This window comes from the organism of the source record quoted next, unplaced genomic scaffold, assembly GCF_019419815.1.
Source record: "Pyrus x bretschneideri cultivar Hongxiangsu unplaced genomic scaffold, Pyrus_bretschneideri_v1 Contig14, whole genome shotgun sequence".
In the NCBI taxonomy this organism is placed as follows: Eukaryota; Viridiplantae; Streptophyta; class Magnoliopsida; order Rosales; family Rosaceae; genus Pyrus; species Pyrus x bretschneideri.
The window spans coordinates 8,246,703-8,260,934 of record NW_025999435.1 but is presented as its reverse complement, the minus strand read 5'-3'; the positions used below and the strand labels follow the sequence as shown (position 1 = coordinate 8,260,934).

Here is a 14,232-nt window from a genome sequence, read left to right as displayed (position 1 = left end):
AGAATTCGTAACTCTGTCACTTGTAATATCCCAAATATCACAAACACTGATCTTGAAATAAAGAATCTACAAAGCAAATATCACAACCAACTGGAAGAACCCAGAAAATGAATGACTCCATATCAATTGAATAACTCCACATATCAACAATTTTCATAGGCAAGAAACATATGGTTTTGTGCCTCAACAATTTTCCAAACAATTCAACATTTTTCAACAACTACAGAGATTGGAAGTGGCTTTGTGCCCAAATTTTAACCTCAAGAACTGATTAATTTTATTGAGAATCGAAAAGAAATGACCTGATTTCACGATTGTCTATAGCTTCCAAACGCATAACCATTGCTTCAAGAAATAACATCTTTAGGGAAAGAAAGGAGACCTTTGAACCAGATTTTTTTCAAATACCCATCTTGAAGGAAAAAAATCGCAAAGCCCCAAGAAACGCGAAGAAGAAAGAATCTCCAGCACCAACAAACACTACCATCTCGAACAACTCCGATTTGAAACAAACTTTGCACCAATCTTCACATAAAAATTATGAGCTGGACATTTCGTCAAACACTTGGGCTGCACATAGGTCTAAACGTTCTTCCATACTAGAGAACAGAGCATGGATCAAAATTGCAGAAAATAGAATTCAAAAATCCAAGATCTCAATCAACAGTGCAAAGAATTAGTCTTGCATCGACCTATTTCCCAGAAATCCAAACAACCCATTTCTCCAAGAAACAGCTGAAAGGAGCTTACTTGTCGCCGTACATTCACCACCTCTGCCGGCACGGCTTGCTTACCAAGCTCACATTCTGGTCCTTCGTCTTCCTCGGCATGATCTTGAACTTCTTCTTCCGCTTGCCGTCCTTCAATTCTTTGTCGTTCTGTATTCCTTATGCTTAGACACTGATAGCAACTGCCTAGTACTCATTGGACTCCGCCGCGTACGAACCATGGCCAACACTGGTCCAGGAACCAACAGATCTCAATTTTTTTATGGCAAGTCTGTCATCAACAAGGCCGCTACTCGGTTTCCCCAAGAACAATCAACCCAACGAGTGTTGGAAATATGCCCTAAAACCAATCATATGATGATACTTTATGGACATTTCACATGTTAAACTAATCTAGTTTAATATTAAGGGCAAACATTATTGTTTGAGCCGTCTCATATAAATGTTATATGCTTAAACGATAAAGTCCAAGGAATATGTGATTGGGAGAATGCGATCTAAAGAAGTTAGATTCATGAGACCATTCTTTCGTAGACACATCCTAAACGTTCCTGATCATAGGATTGCCAATTGGGCATTGACAGTCCGTTAAGATCAGTACGTGCTGTGTCTTCTCTCAGGGAGAGTGACTAGTCTCGAGTCATTGGTGTGAGTGACACCAAGACAAGCATGTAGGTGCTCAATAGAGAATGAGTTCACTGAACACGATTAACGAGGAGTTCTCATATTCATGTCACATGAGAACTCATGGTTGGGATAATGCAAAGTAGTCCTTTGACCTGAGGCATCACAGCTGTCTTGTGGTTAGGTACTTGATCTTTGATTATGTCAAAGTCACTCTATCAGGGTGTCCACGGCATCGTCGGGGTTAAGCCACTTAGCCATGGAGGCAAGTGAATGCGCAACAAGGGATCTCTAACCTTCAAACTGTTTGAGGGAGATTACTCTATGATATGATTAAGAATCTTTGGCCAAAGTATGAATGAGATTTAGGAATGTGTTCCAAATCACATTCAAGGTAATCATATAAGCACAAGACTCACATTGGATAGTAGACATGAATAAACTATCAAACCAAACAATGTGGTCAAGAGTACTGTATTAGAGAAAGACCGTATTGCATTTGTAATCCTAAAACTGAATAGGTTCTCCACCTCTTCTGATTAGCTTGGGTAACCATGACATGCTGCTAGGCGTCAACCATGGTTTGTGGAAGCCCTAAAAGTGTATTATCACTAACGGGAGAATTGAAAGTAAGTTTCAATTCACAATTGATTAGAAAGAGTTTTAATCGCCCACTGCCTCGCTAAAAGGAACCTAATGGATCGTTCACCGAGTAAGGTAGAGTTTGAAGAAACAACGGAGATGAGTAAGAATAATTAAATGGTTTAATTATTTATCTAAGGCTAGGATTAATTAATATGTTAATTAATCAAACGAATAAGTTCGTTAAAGAGCTCGGGTTAGTTTTGGGCCGCAAGGCCCAATGGGATTTGAATGTCAAGCCCATTAACTCAAGTTGTATGACAACTTGAATAACAAAGGGCTTGAAAGCCCAATAAACCTATAGGCCGGCCATGTTAAAAGAATAGGGCTTTTGGTCCATTAGGTCACTTATTTGAAGGGACTATATAAAGGACTTTATAGCCTAAAATTTACCAAGGGTTATTTTTGGGGGAAAGGATGAGAACACAAGCTCTCTTTTCTCTCTAAAATTTCGGCCATCCTTGAGGAAAACATCTAGCAATCTTACTTCCTCAAGGTCACTCATTTCTTCTTCAATCTTACCTTGGTGTGGAGACTTAGAGGTTCTCAATTTTGGGAACTTGGAGAAACCTTTTCATCCATCCAAATCCATGGATCTAAGATGCAAGGAATGAAGGCCCTCTCTTTGGGTGATTAGCCTTTGCTTATGCAAAGAGGAATCTACAAAGGTATTGATTTCTCAACTCACTTTGTTTTGAGTTGAGTCTTGGTTCACCTATCTACTAGGCTTTGAATTTCATGGGTAAATGTTTTGTTTTAAGTGCATACAAGCATGATTCCGCCTTTAATTGTTAATTGCATGCTATTGATGTTGCTTAAATGAACATGTTTTTCACAAATCTTCCTTCAACGAGAACAATCAACCGGAAAACATCAAAAAATCAACCCACAAACAATTGCGGAAGCACCAAAAATCTATTGGAAATTGAAGAGAAACTAAACTAAGAAAAAAAAATGTATACTACTACAAAAAGAAACCACCAAAATCCATAGCGTGAGCCTGGTGGCTCTGATACCATGTTAACTACATTGTAAAAGATAAAGAATTGGTACATAGGAATAGGAAGATGATAGAGAGAAACAAAAGAGATTATAGAGAGAAATAGGATTTGTATTAACTGACTAAATGAAGATTACATACACTATGGCTCTCGAACTCCGACCGGGGATTGTCGTCTTTTCACACGTCCAGTGTCTACTTCTATAGACCCAGTGATGCAGACAACTTCTTTGACCTGGGTTTGCTCAAGAAAGCACTCGGGAAGACCCTTGTGCCCTGCTACCCATTGGAAGGCCGCTTCAAGCTCAACAGCGAGAATGGTCGGATCGAGGTTGGTTGCAACGCGGAGGGAGTGCTCTTTGTTGTGGTAGAGAGCAGGCTTCAAGCTCAATGGTGAGAATGGTCGTATCGAGGTTGATTGCAACGCGGAGGGAGTGCTCTTTGTTGTGGCAGAGAACAGCTCCGTCCTGGATGATTTTGGCGATTTTACGCCCACTCCTGACTTCCTAAAGCTCATTCGTACCGATCATTACTCTGCTGGGATATCCTCATATTCTATTTTGGTATTACAGGTATATATTAAAAAAGAAAGCTGTTATTAACACTTTCAAAATTTATGCACTTTATATCAATTGTTTCAGGGAGAATTTGGATGCGCTTCTTAGCTATCAATGTTATTTGACTGGAAACTTGTTGGTTTTTAGTTTTTATGGAATTCCCTAATATTAATGTAATAATGCATTTCTATGTAGTTATTATATTTTAAATTAAAAATTGAAATTTGTAGTTGATTATATTTATGAGATTTTAAATAAAAATCCGTAATTCATGAGATTAAAAATATTAATAATAAATTATACTCTCTAATATATTGTGGGTACATTCATCAAAATTGACTGAAAAATTATTGTACCAAAAAAATTGATATGGATATATTCTCAAATCAACGAAACAGAATATACCCATATAAGTTTAAAAATGGATAATAAAAAATTTGAATGGATTATATATATAGGGTTTAGATATAGAAAATTTTGATATAGATATATATCATTATATATATATATATATAAAGGTGCATTTTATATCACAAAAATGTTACATTTTACATATAACAAATTGGTATATTTAAGAATGAGTACATTGAAGATTTAAAAAATTTGAAATATTATATTAACAGGTACATTTAAGATTAAAAAATTGAAAATCTTTTTTTTTTTTTAAATTAATGGTTACATATTATTCTAATTTTATTTATTTTTTATTTTGGATGTTTTAAATTGAAAATTAATTAGGATAGTTGATGATTTATTACACTTTGATGATTATTGTGTACCTAACACTAAAGGATTTGTATTTGATCTGATTTTCCTCCATAAGAATATTTTGTGAAGGTAGTTGCTGGTGTACTGAAATCAAATATTATAATACTCATAAAAGTTTCATAATCAAATTGTTTAATTTTGTTTTCACACTGAAGAATTAAGGGACTTGAATGCGATCATAAGGAATTAGGCTACTCTTCTTATTGCTAATTGATTTTACAGTAGAATTTCAGTTTCCAACATGATTCACGTGTTTGGTTTGAGTGTTGCCAAACATGAGAGGGCTTCTGAAGATATGGAGTGTTGTCCCACATCAAATGTTATTCATGTTTTTGACTAAAGTGTCTCCACACAGAGGGGCGTTTGAGAATGCGGAATGTTGTCCCACATCCAAACTTTTTGGAAACTTACATGTGCTTCTAAGAATTGAGATACTCTCTTAATGCCAATTGATTTTTGAAGAAAGTAGCTATATCTTCACAATCCCAATTATTGATAGATTGTGGGGGTTGAAGAAAGGAAATCTGAATTGAGAAATAGATTTATCTTCATAAAAGAAAATCCATCAAAGCATGGGATGTGATATCCTCACAACAAGAAAGTAGCGATGGTTATTATGGTAAGGGAAGACAGGAAATCTGAAAAAGAAATAGTGATCAAGGATGGATTACATAAAACAAAATTAATGGGTGCGCTATTCATATCAAGAGACTCAATTTTAGATTTCATGCGTCGTAGAAATATGACTCTTTGAATTAATTAGATACAATGTTTATAATAATGTGTGTGTGTGTGTGTAGATACACACACACACACACACACACACATACATATACTCTTGCCGATCATTCGCGAGTTGAACTCGCTCTCTTGCCATGCCTTTCACTAACTCACTTAAGTCGAACTCAAATCACTTTTTTGTTTGGAGGATCATTCGTTCTTCACTCTCCTTATATTACCTGCGAGGAGCGTAGCAACCAAGGTGCATAATATCATATAGAAACAAGCGAAGCGTAGTGATTCATACTACCAGAAAAGTTTCGCTAACCGGCAGGTAATAGAGTCCGTCGATATGTGCAAGCAAGCATAGTGAATCACATAGATAAGCCCTTACCTAGCAGCGTGCGGATAGATAGGGCAAGGAAGCACGAAGAGGATGGATGTTTGAGTGGTTGAAAGAGTCGGTCTTGAAAACCGAAGTATTGATAGGAATACCGAGGGTTCGAATCCCTCTCAATCCACGAAGTCATAAGTTAATATATATGTAGAGTTTGTTTGCACCTAAAATGTGCCATTCAGGGCTAAACGTGGCAAATATGGCTTTTGGAGGATGATGGGACAAATACATTGAACTTGGAAAGATATTTGGCTGCAAGTGGGATAGTTTGATATTATAATAATGTTTTTCCTTATTGTTTGGGTGGTGGAGGTTTGCCAATAGCTTTGTTTAAACAACAATTGCATGTTTTCCTAATGCAAGTGGATGGGAAGACACAGACATTCTGACAGATGTCATGTGAAAGAAGCCAGCTTGCTTCTTTTAATTATTAGTTTATTGCAAATGGTGGAGACATGTGATGAAAACATGTGGTGGAAGTGCAAGTTCCCCTTTTAATATTATTTCACAATGCAAGCGGGCCAAGCTTCTTTTGGGCAAGATCATTGTTCTCAGCAATGGGGCTCTTTCAGATCTCTATATAAAAAAGTAGAGGCAGAAGGATTATGGACACTCAAACAACCAATCAATCAACTCTACTCAAATCAGCTCATCAGCTTCCTTCTAGACATTTAGCTTTAGCCAAGCATCCATTGGTTTCCTTGTTTAATAGCTCTGCTACTCACTAGTAGTATCGATCTCATTTATAGTTCATGTACAACCCATTTTCAATCATTTAAATTACAAGCAATCTACAATACCAATCATTTACTTTCCTCTGTCAGTTAGATTTCCAGCAACCTTGCCATTTACATATTGTTCCATCACTCCCTATAAGTAAAGTCCTTATCTTTAAGGCAAACAAAGAACCTTGATTTGAGCCACTCGCACTCAATGACACAATCTATTAGTTTGAAGTCAAATTCAGGCGCAACCTCAATCATTCAGATCCCGTCTACTAGTGGCATGCGTGCACCCACCAATTTCATGTTTAAGTAAATTCCTGGCATGCCCGCAAGGCCTATGGCGAATTTAGGGAGCAAACAGAGTTTGATAAAAATCATATGTGAAAGGAATTCTAAATAATTATAGATAATTACATTCCAATATGGACTATACGGAGAAGATTCCGAATTAACCAAATCTATTCTAACAAATAATACTAAACGTGTTACTAAATTTTGTCCCCCAATTGGATTGCAAATTTACTCGAGGATCTACACTAGGGGTGGGTTCGGTTCAAAACGGTTCGGTTTTTTGCCAAAATCGAAACCAAACCGAAATTTCGGTTTGGTTCGGTTCGGTTCATTTTTTTTTCGGTTTTTTTTCGGTTCGGTTTTTTTCGGTTTCGGTTTTTTTTCGGTTTTTTATTTTTATTTTTAAATGATGTAAATGGAAGGAACCTACCTATCAACATCCCAGTTCTCATATATCAGAGAATTGAGAGCCTCAAAATCCTGAATATATTCAAGTAATTCAACTACTTGTGATCAAGCAGAACGAATTCAAATTTTCAAAAGTTAAGCAAATACATAAACATATATTCTTCAAGGAAATGTACATCGCCAGGATTCAAAATTCAAAAACTTTAAAATTTACAAAATCATGAAATAACTCAACAAATTAACTGATCGATGCAAATCGAAAAGAAAAAAAAAGCAATTGGGTTCTTCTAAATACCATAATCGGACTTCAATAGCGCGTGCCCAATGCCCACATTCAAATTCATAGTCAAGTCCACAATAGATCTAGAAAATTCCAAAACATATTTAGAGAAAAATACAAACTTTTTCACCTTAAATTACATAAATTTCAAATGGGTAACCATACAATTAAAAACCTATGAACTGACAAATAAATAAAACCACAACCTTTGTTGCAGCGATATAGCCATGATCGTCGCAAGTTCTTTCAATTCCTCTTTTTGTCGGATCTAGAAAAGGGCGAGGGAAAAGCATGGTTTGGAAGAAGGAATCCGCGAGGAGGACAGGAGAAGATTGGAGAGAGAGTGATTTGCAGGAAGAGAGGAAGGAGAGGGAGAGGGAGGGAGAGAGAGAGAGAGAGAGAAAGAGAGGAAGCAAAGGCAAAGAGGAAGCAGCGGACGGAACAGAGAGGTGTTTGAGATCTGAAATGAAATGGGAGTGAGACAGCTAGGGTTTGTAAAGTTAAGAAATTTTATAAAGCATTAAACATAAGAAACCTATAAATAAATTACTGGTACAATTATAACAACACAAAGCCTACAGTCAAGTTGGCTTGCAACAACCAATCTAACCCGTAGGGAAAGGGTTCAAACCCCGACGGTAACATGTATTTTTTAGTATTTATATATAATTTTTTTTTTTCGGTTCGGTTCAATTCGGTTCGGTTCGGTTTGGTAGTTTCGGTTTGGTTTTTTTTTCGGTTCGATTTTTTTCGACCTCGGTTCGGTTTGGTTTTCGGTTTTTTGAACCCACCCCTAATCTACACACCTAATTAACACTATGAATTTGTGTTTGACCTAATATCTTCTACCACAATATTTTGAGAGCAACTCGTTGTGTACCGAGCGAGACCTTGTGTTTACAAAGTATGGTTCTGAAATTGAGTCTCTTGATATGCATGCAGGTCAAACACTTCAAATGCGGCGGAGTGTCGCTTGGTGTTGGCATGGAACACCTCATAGCAAATGGAGTTTCAGGTCTCTTCTTTATAAATACATGGCCTGATATGGCTCGTGGTCTGGATCTTACAGTTCCACCATTCATGGACAGGACATTACTTCGTTCTCGAGACCCACCTCAGCCTGCATTCCCTCATGTCGAATGCCAACCTTCTACCCAAATGAAAACCCCTCATCCACAGAGCATAAGTATTACTGATAATACAACCTCCATTTTCAGATTTACGCGGGAGCAGCTCAACATCTTGAAGGCCAAGTCTACAGAAGATGGCGGGAATACAATAAGGTATTGCTCATTTGAGATGTTGGGAGAATATTTGGAGATGTGAATGCAAGGCACGTCAACTTCCTGACGATCAAGACACCAAACTTCATATTACAACTGATGGAAGGTCTAGATTGCAACCCCCGCTCCCACCTGCTTACTTTAGCAATGCTGTTTTCAGAACCACACCAATTGCTGCAGCAGGGGATCTGCTATCAAAACCGACATGGTATGCTGCAAGCTGTATGCATGATGCTTTGGTGCACGTGGACAACGATTATCTTAGATCAATTATTAACTACCTTGAGCTTAATCGTCCTCGTCTTTGTGAACTTGTCACTGGGTTTTCGTCTATATGGTGCCCGAATCTTGATTTAAATAGTTGGATTAGGCTGCCGATTCACGATGCTGATTTTTGGTTGGGGACGACCTATTTACATGGGACCTGGCACAATGCCATTTGAGGGAATTTCTTTCATACTACCAAGTGCAACAAATTATCAGAGTTTATCGCTGGTTATTACTCTGCAACCTGAGCACATGAAATCATTCTCCAAGATGTTGTATGACATATGAAGCAAATGAAACACTGGAGATTGAATTCCTGCCTTGCACTGTTGGCGGCCGGAGGTCATCCTCAACAGCTGTTCAAATGTTTTGTGTTTTCAGGGTACATGTGGACTTCTGTCCAACACGGACCACACCGCTGGTTGTATCTTTTTGTCATTCTCAATGGATTCCCTATCTTTGAGCCTAAATTTGTCTAAAATTTACTCGTTATTGGTTGGTATCATCAAGATAATTTTTTGCTACTCAAGATAGTTAATATTATCTCATTCATAAACCCTAGAGTATGGCCGGTGGAACTGCATCGTTCAACATGTTCATTTCCTTAGGGTTTGATCCCTATATAAGAAAGGCAAAGGCTAAACGATAAGGATCTCTCAATCAATCAAATTGCTTAAAACCCCAACCGAGTAAACATTTCCTTCATCAAACAAATTTGCATTCGTAGCTTAAATCGGGTTCCCTTTTTTTTTTCCTAAGTGGCATTCTTGCAATTTCTAAATTCATGTTCATGTAAATTCCCAGCCTTCCATGGAGAATTTTGGGGGCAAACTCCCTTTCATGTGAAATAAAAGACATTGAGTTTACAACAAGTCTAATCTTCTGAAATCAAATTACTCGTATACCATATATGCTTCCGGATTACTGACATTGTGATTACTTTTCCCACATTTTCATGTGAGGGAAATCAAGAGCGCATAGAGTTCCAACGATTTAGGGCTCATTTCGATGTACTTTTAAAATAACTAAAAACGCTTTTTGAGAATATCTTTTTGGGTGTGAAAAGCACTTGAAGGTTCCGAGCTACTATCGTAGCTGTTGTTGCATCCGTCATCACAGAGTCTTCACCTGTAAGAGGGCCATGAGAAGATAAGAAAGACGGGCACCATACCTTACCCTGACGAGGCGCAACCGGATCACTGCTGAGACTCAAATCTAAGCAAAGGTTAGATGGGTTAGATGTGCTAGCCATTGTTCAAGAAGTTAAAAGAGAAGGATTGGATGGAGTAAAATCTTGACGGGCCGGAGACGATTTTTGGGCAATCTTCAAAGTGTGCATGCTAGAGGTGATCGATCACCTCTATTAAAGGAGAGGCGTTCACCGATTCAGAAATGAAGAGACACCACTCTTCAAAGCCGGATTTTCCGGCGTAAAGATCGCTAGCTCTTCAGACGCAATCCCGGCTTTTCAGATAAAGTGTGCAACTTTGTCAAAAGCTCCCGGCTTTTCAGAAGACGCGTGGAGGGCGAGAAAGCAGCTGCACACTTTTGCCGACAAGCGTGTGCAGCTTTGTCAAAAGCTCCCTGCTTTTCAGAAAACGTGTGCAACTTTGTCAAAAGCTCCCGGCTTTTCAGAAGACGGGTGGAGGACATTGCCGCATCCGCACTGCCACTTGCCATTACAATTCCTATATACAACAACATTCATGGCAAGGCATACACCCACAAACGCATAACTCTTCTTCTCGGCCGAAAATGTAAATGCAACCAACCCTCTCAACATGCTTTCTTCTTCCCTTGAGATCACAAATTCAACCATTGATGTATCCCCCAAAGAAGGTACCAGATGCCTGGAGCACAGATGAGCCAGGAGGAAACGGTAGATCGAAGCATATAGAGACAAGCACAACAAATACATGTGCTGATTCATTCACCGCTTCTTCAAAAGCAAAGGTATCTCATATCATCAAGGTCAAAAGCAAAAGTATCTCATATCATGCTCTTTCCCTGTCTTTTCCTTTGTCTTTGTTATTACTTGTATGGCAAAGTGAAAGAAGCAATCAGCCGGCACTTGGAGTCAGTCTTCCGATCTGGAACCAACTACCTGGAATCTATTCCCTGGTTGCTTACCTAGCGTTGCTCTCGAGTAGTCATCTTCAACGGTTGATACACTTCCAGAGAAGGGACCACATCTGCTTGGAGAACAGCTAAGACGAGTGACGAGGAAACATCAATCTTGTGGATAGTCAGCAAACGTAACAACTGCATATGCTGAGTTATCCTCTAACCCTCTTCAATACGAATTGGAAAGATTGAACAAAGAAACAGGTCATCACCTCCACCTCGTGCTTGCCTGCCATGTGTCAGAATCCTCCAGCCCAGTTCAAGATTAGCCTGTGGAAAAACTCACGATCAAGCCTCAATGCAATCACCAAGGAGAAGATGGAATTTACACTCCATAACCAGATTTGCATCCCTAAACTCTTCTCTTTGTTAGATACATTCTGCCATGTTTAGTATGTTTAAGTGCTGTTTGTGTGTTTACTTATGTTTTGTGTGAATCTATGCTTAAAACATTGAGGACAATGTTTGATTTAAGTGTGGGGGGGGGGGGGTGTAACTAAGTATATTTGATACAAATTCGTGGGATTTTATCACCCATAACTTCAAATGTTGTTCCTTGCTATTTTAAGGTGTTTTTAAGATGTTTTAGAGTGTTTTAGTATGTTTTGTTTTATAACTCCGAAAATCACATAAAAATTTGAAAAACATGTTTTGAAAAGCCTAAAAAGAGTGTTTTGAGTCGTTTTTGTGTGTTTGTGTCTTAGGGTACCTTCCAACACAATGATAAGGATTTGGTTTGTAATTGCATGACTGTTAAAAAGAGTTATAAACATAGAGAAAAGTTTGATTTACTCTTGGTATATGCTTGGTTATGGTTATAATGTATGACTTCACATGCAATCATAAAAGAAAAATTCGTTTTTGTAACATGTTTGAAGGAAGGAACTCAAACAAACGCTACAACCCTGTGAGACTCGAGCCATTACCTTCTTTGGAGAGTTATAATCTGTGATTCTTTGTTTTCTAAAGTTGTTGCATGATCTCATTATTCCTTGCTTGGTTGCTACTTAGAATGCAATTGTATCATGATAGAACTAAATGCTAGAACTTATATCCGTTTCATTCAAAGCATGACATTGAATTGCATAACATATATCAAGATGAAGTTGTGTAGTTGCCACCATAACCAAATAGCCTTACGTCCCATATTTTGTATATGTTGTAAGTTTTAACCCCGTTGAGCTTTGTTTAGCCTTTATTCTTTGTTAACCCACATTTTCCTCACCTAGCCTAGTTTAGGACAATTCACACCCTTGTTCTTAAAAGATAGTGAGCATGACTTAAATGAATTCCTTTTGAGTTACATTATGCAAGAAAATGAGTGTGGGGGAGGGAAAGTTTGTTCTTAAGTTTATATGTATGTTTTGAGATTCAAAAGAAAAGAAAAAAAAAATTTGTGAAAAACATATGAAAAAGAAAAACGGAAAAGAAAAGAAAGAAAGAAAGAAAGGAAAAGAGCTTGTTCTCCCTTTTTGTTCAAAAGTTGAGTTTTCATTCAAAAGGAATTCTAAGTTGATTCAAGTGCTTTGCTCACTATTTCTTTAAGAACCTTTGTTTTCCATATCCCTTCTTTGTTATCCACACACCCCAAGCCCGGTTACAACCCGTGACTTCAATCTTGAGTGTTATGTGTTTCAATTTGCGGAGTTTGAACTTGGTATGAGCATATGGTGTCACTGGTTCTCGCATCTAAGTAGTAGCATTCCATTCATGAGATCATACCTAAACATGCTTATTAACTCCAGAAATTGCTTTCTTTGTGATACATATATGTGAGTGTTCGTTTTCATGTTTACATCAATCTTCTCACATGTAACTAGATTAGGGTGTGTAGTTAGAAAATCTGAGTGAAAATTGAGTGCATATCTTGTAAGGAATTGAGCAAATTCTCTAAGGCATGTTACTACATTCAAAACATGGTTTTAAATGCTTAATTGTGAACTAGTATGTGGTGACTATGATTAAGAATGTATTTAAGTGTGAAGATGACTAAAATCTGTGGGAATGATGATTTTTAACATGTCATGTGCATTGGAAATCCCTGAGGCAAATGTTGGAAGGTGTAGGTTGTGTTTTGTTCGTTTTGTTTTGTTTTTGGTTTCTTTTGTTTTGTTTTGCTCGAGGACTAGCAAAAGCTAAGTGTGGGGGAATTTGATAGGAGCATATTTATACGACTTAGTTAGCTTGTTTTCTTGCATTTAATTAGCTAAACTATGTTAATTATAGTGTTTAAAGTTATTTTCGTGCAATTTCAAGTTTTAGTGTCAAAGTATGCAAAAAGAAGCAATTTGGAGCATTCTAGAGCATTTTTGGGCCAAGATTGGATAGTGCAAGCATGGAGGCATGAGGATGGACGAATTTGAAAGGCTTGAATTCAGTTAGGGAGTTGCAAGGGGGCCTAAAAACCTGATTTCTAGAAGGCTACATTAGAGCCACATGCACTTCCATCCTTTAAGCCATTCCACATGCAATTCCAACCTAATCCACATGCATTCATCATCATAACCTAGCTGTCATTCCACCTTTGTGCCATGCTTCCCCCTTTGTTCCAGCCACTCCACATGCATTTCCAACCCACATGCCCCTTTAATCATTCAAACATGCACCCTTTATTCTTTCATCATTCCAGCCACTCCACATTCATCACCAACACAATCATCAGCAAAAGAACTTTTCCTAGCTGTTTTGCACATGCATTCCCTTAATTATTTCAACCACATGCACCCATAATCATTCACACCTTGCAGCCACATGCACATTCACCCCTTTCTCTCCCTATAAAACCATGCAATGCATTCATACAAACGATTCCCATTCATTCACCATTCACGCCAGAAATTCATCCCCTCTCTATAACACATCCATACTTCACCATTCTTCATAATTTCTGTCCAAAAATAAGCCTTGAAGTCCCTTACATCCATCCCTATCCTAAACACATCATTCTACACCATCCATAACCCCTAAAACCTATCCTTAGACCTTGTGCCGCAACAAAGAGGAGGAGAAGGGCCTAAACGTTCATACAATTCAAGTTTGAGTTGTTGGAATTTTTAGGTGTTTCTTTTCCTTGATTTCAACGTTTAATTTCAATTCTCTTTGTTTTGTGCGTATGAGGAACTAAACCCCCCCTTGGCTAGGGGGGGATTCGAAATATATGTTTATGCTTGCAATATGATTTGATTACTTCTAATTACGTTTCATAAGTTGTGAATTCAATTTGTTTAACTGTTTGATTGATAACTTATTTATATATGTTTATTGAGAGTGCACACTTAATTTTCATGCATGAATATGACGCTAGAATATAAGTGAGTTTCACCTAATAGTTATGAACTTATATTCACAAGTAGTGGAGGTTGCTTATAAACAATCGCGTTAAATGAATTCTTGGCAAGAGTATCATGCATTCATAGTT

At 37.7% G+C, this 14,232-nt stretch overlaps 1 non-coding gene and 1 pseudogene across 1 annotated transcript; both read left to right on the top strand.

The window, feature by feature from the left end:
- The first annotated feature begins 947 nt into the window (after positions 1 to 947).
- LOC103945379 lies at positions 948 to 8,983 on the top strand (annotated as a pseudogene).
- On the top strand, positions 5,474 to 5,560 carry TRNAS-UGA. The gene has a single exon. It is a non-coding gene; the product is annotated as a tRNA-Ser (tRNA).
- Positions 8,984 to 14,232: the final 5,249 nt, after the last annotated feature.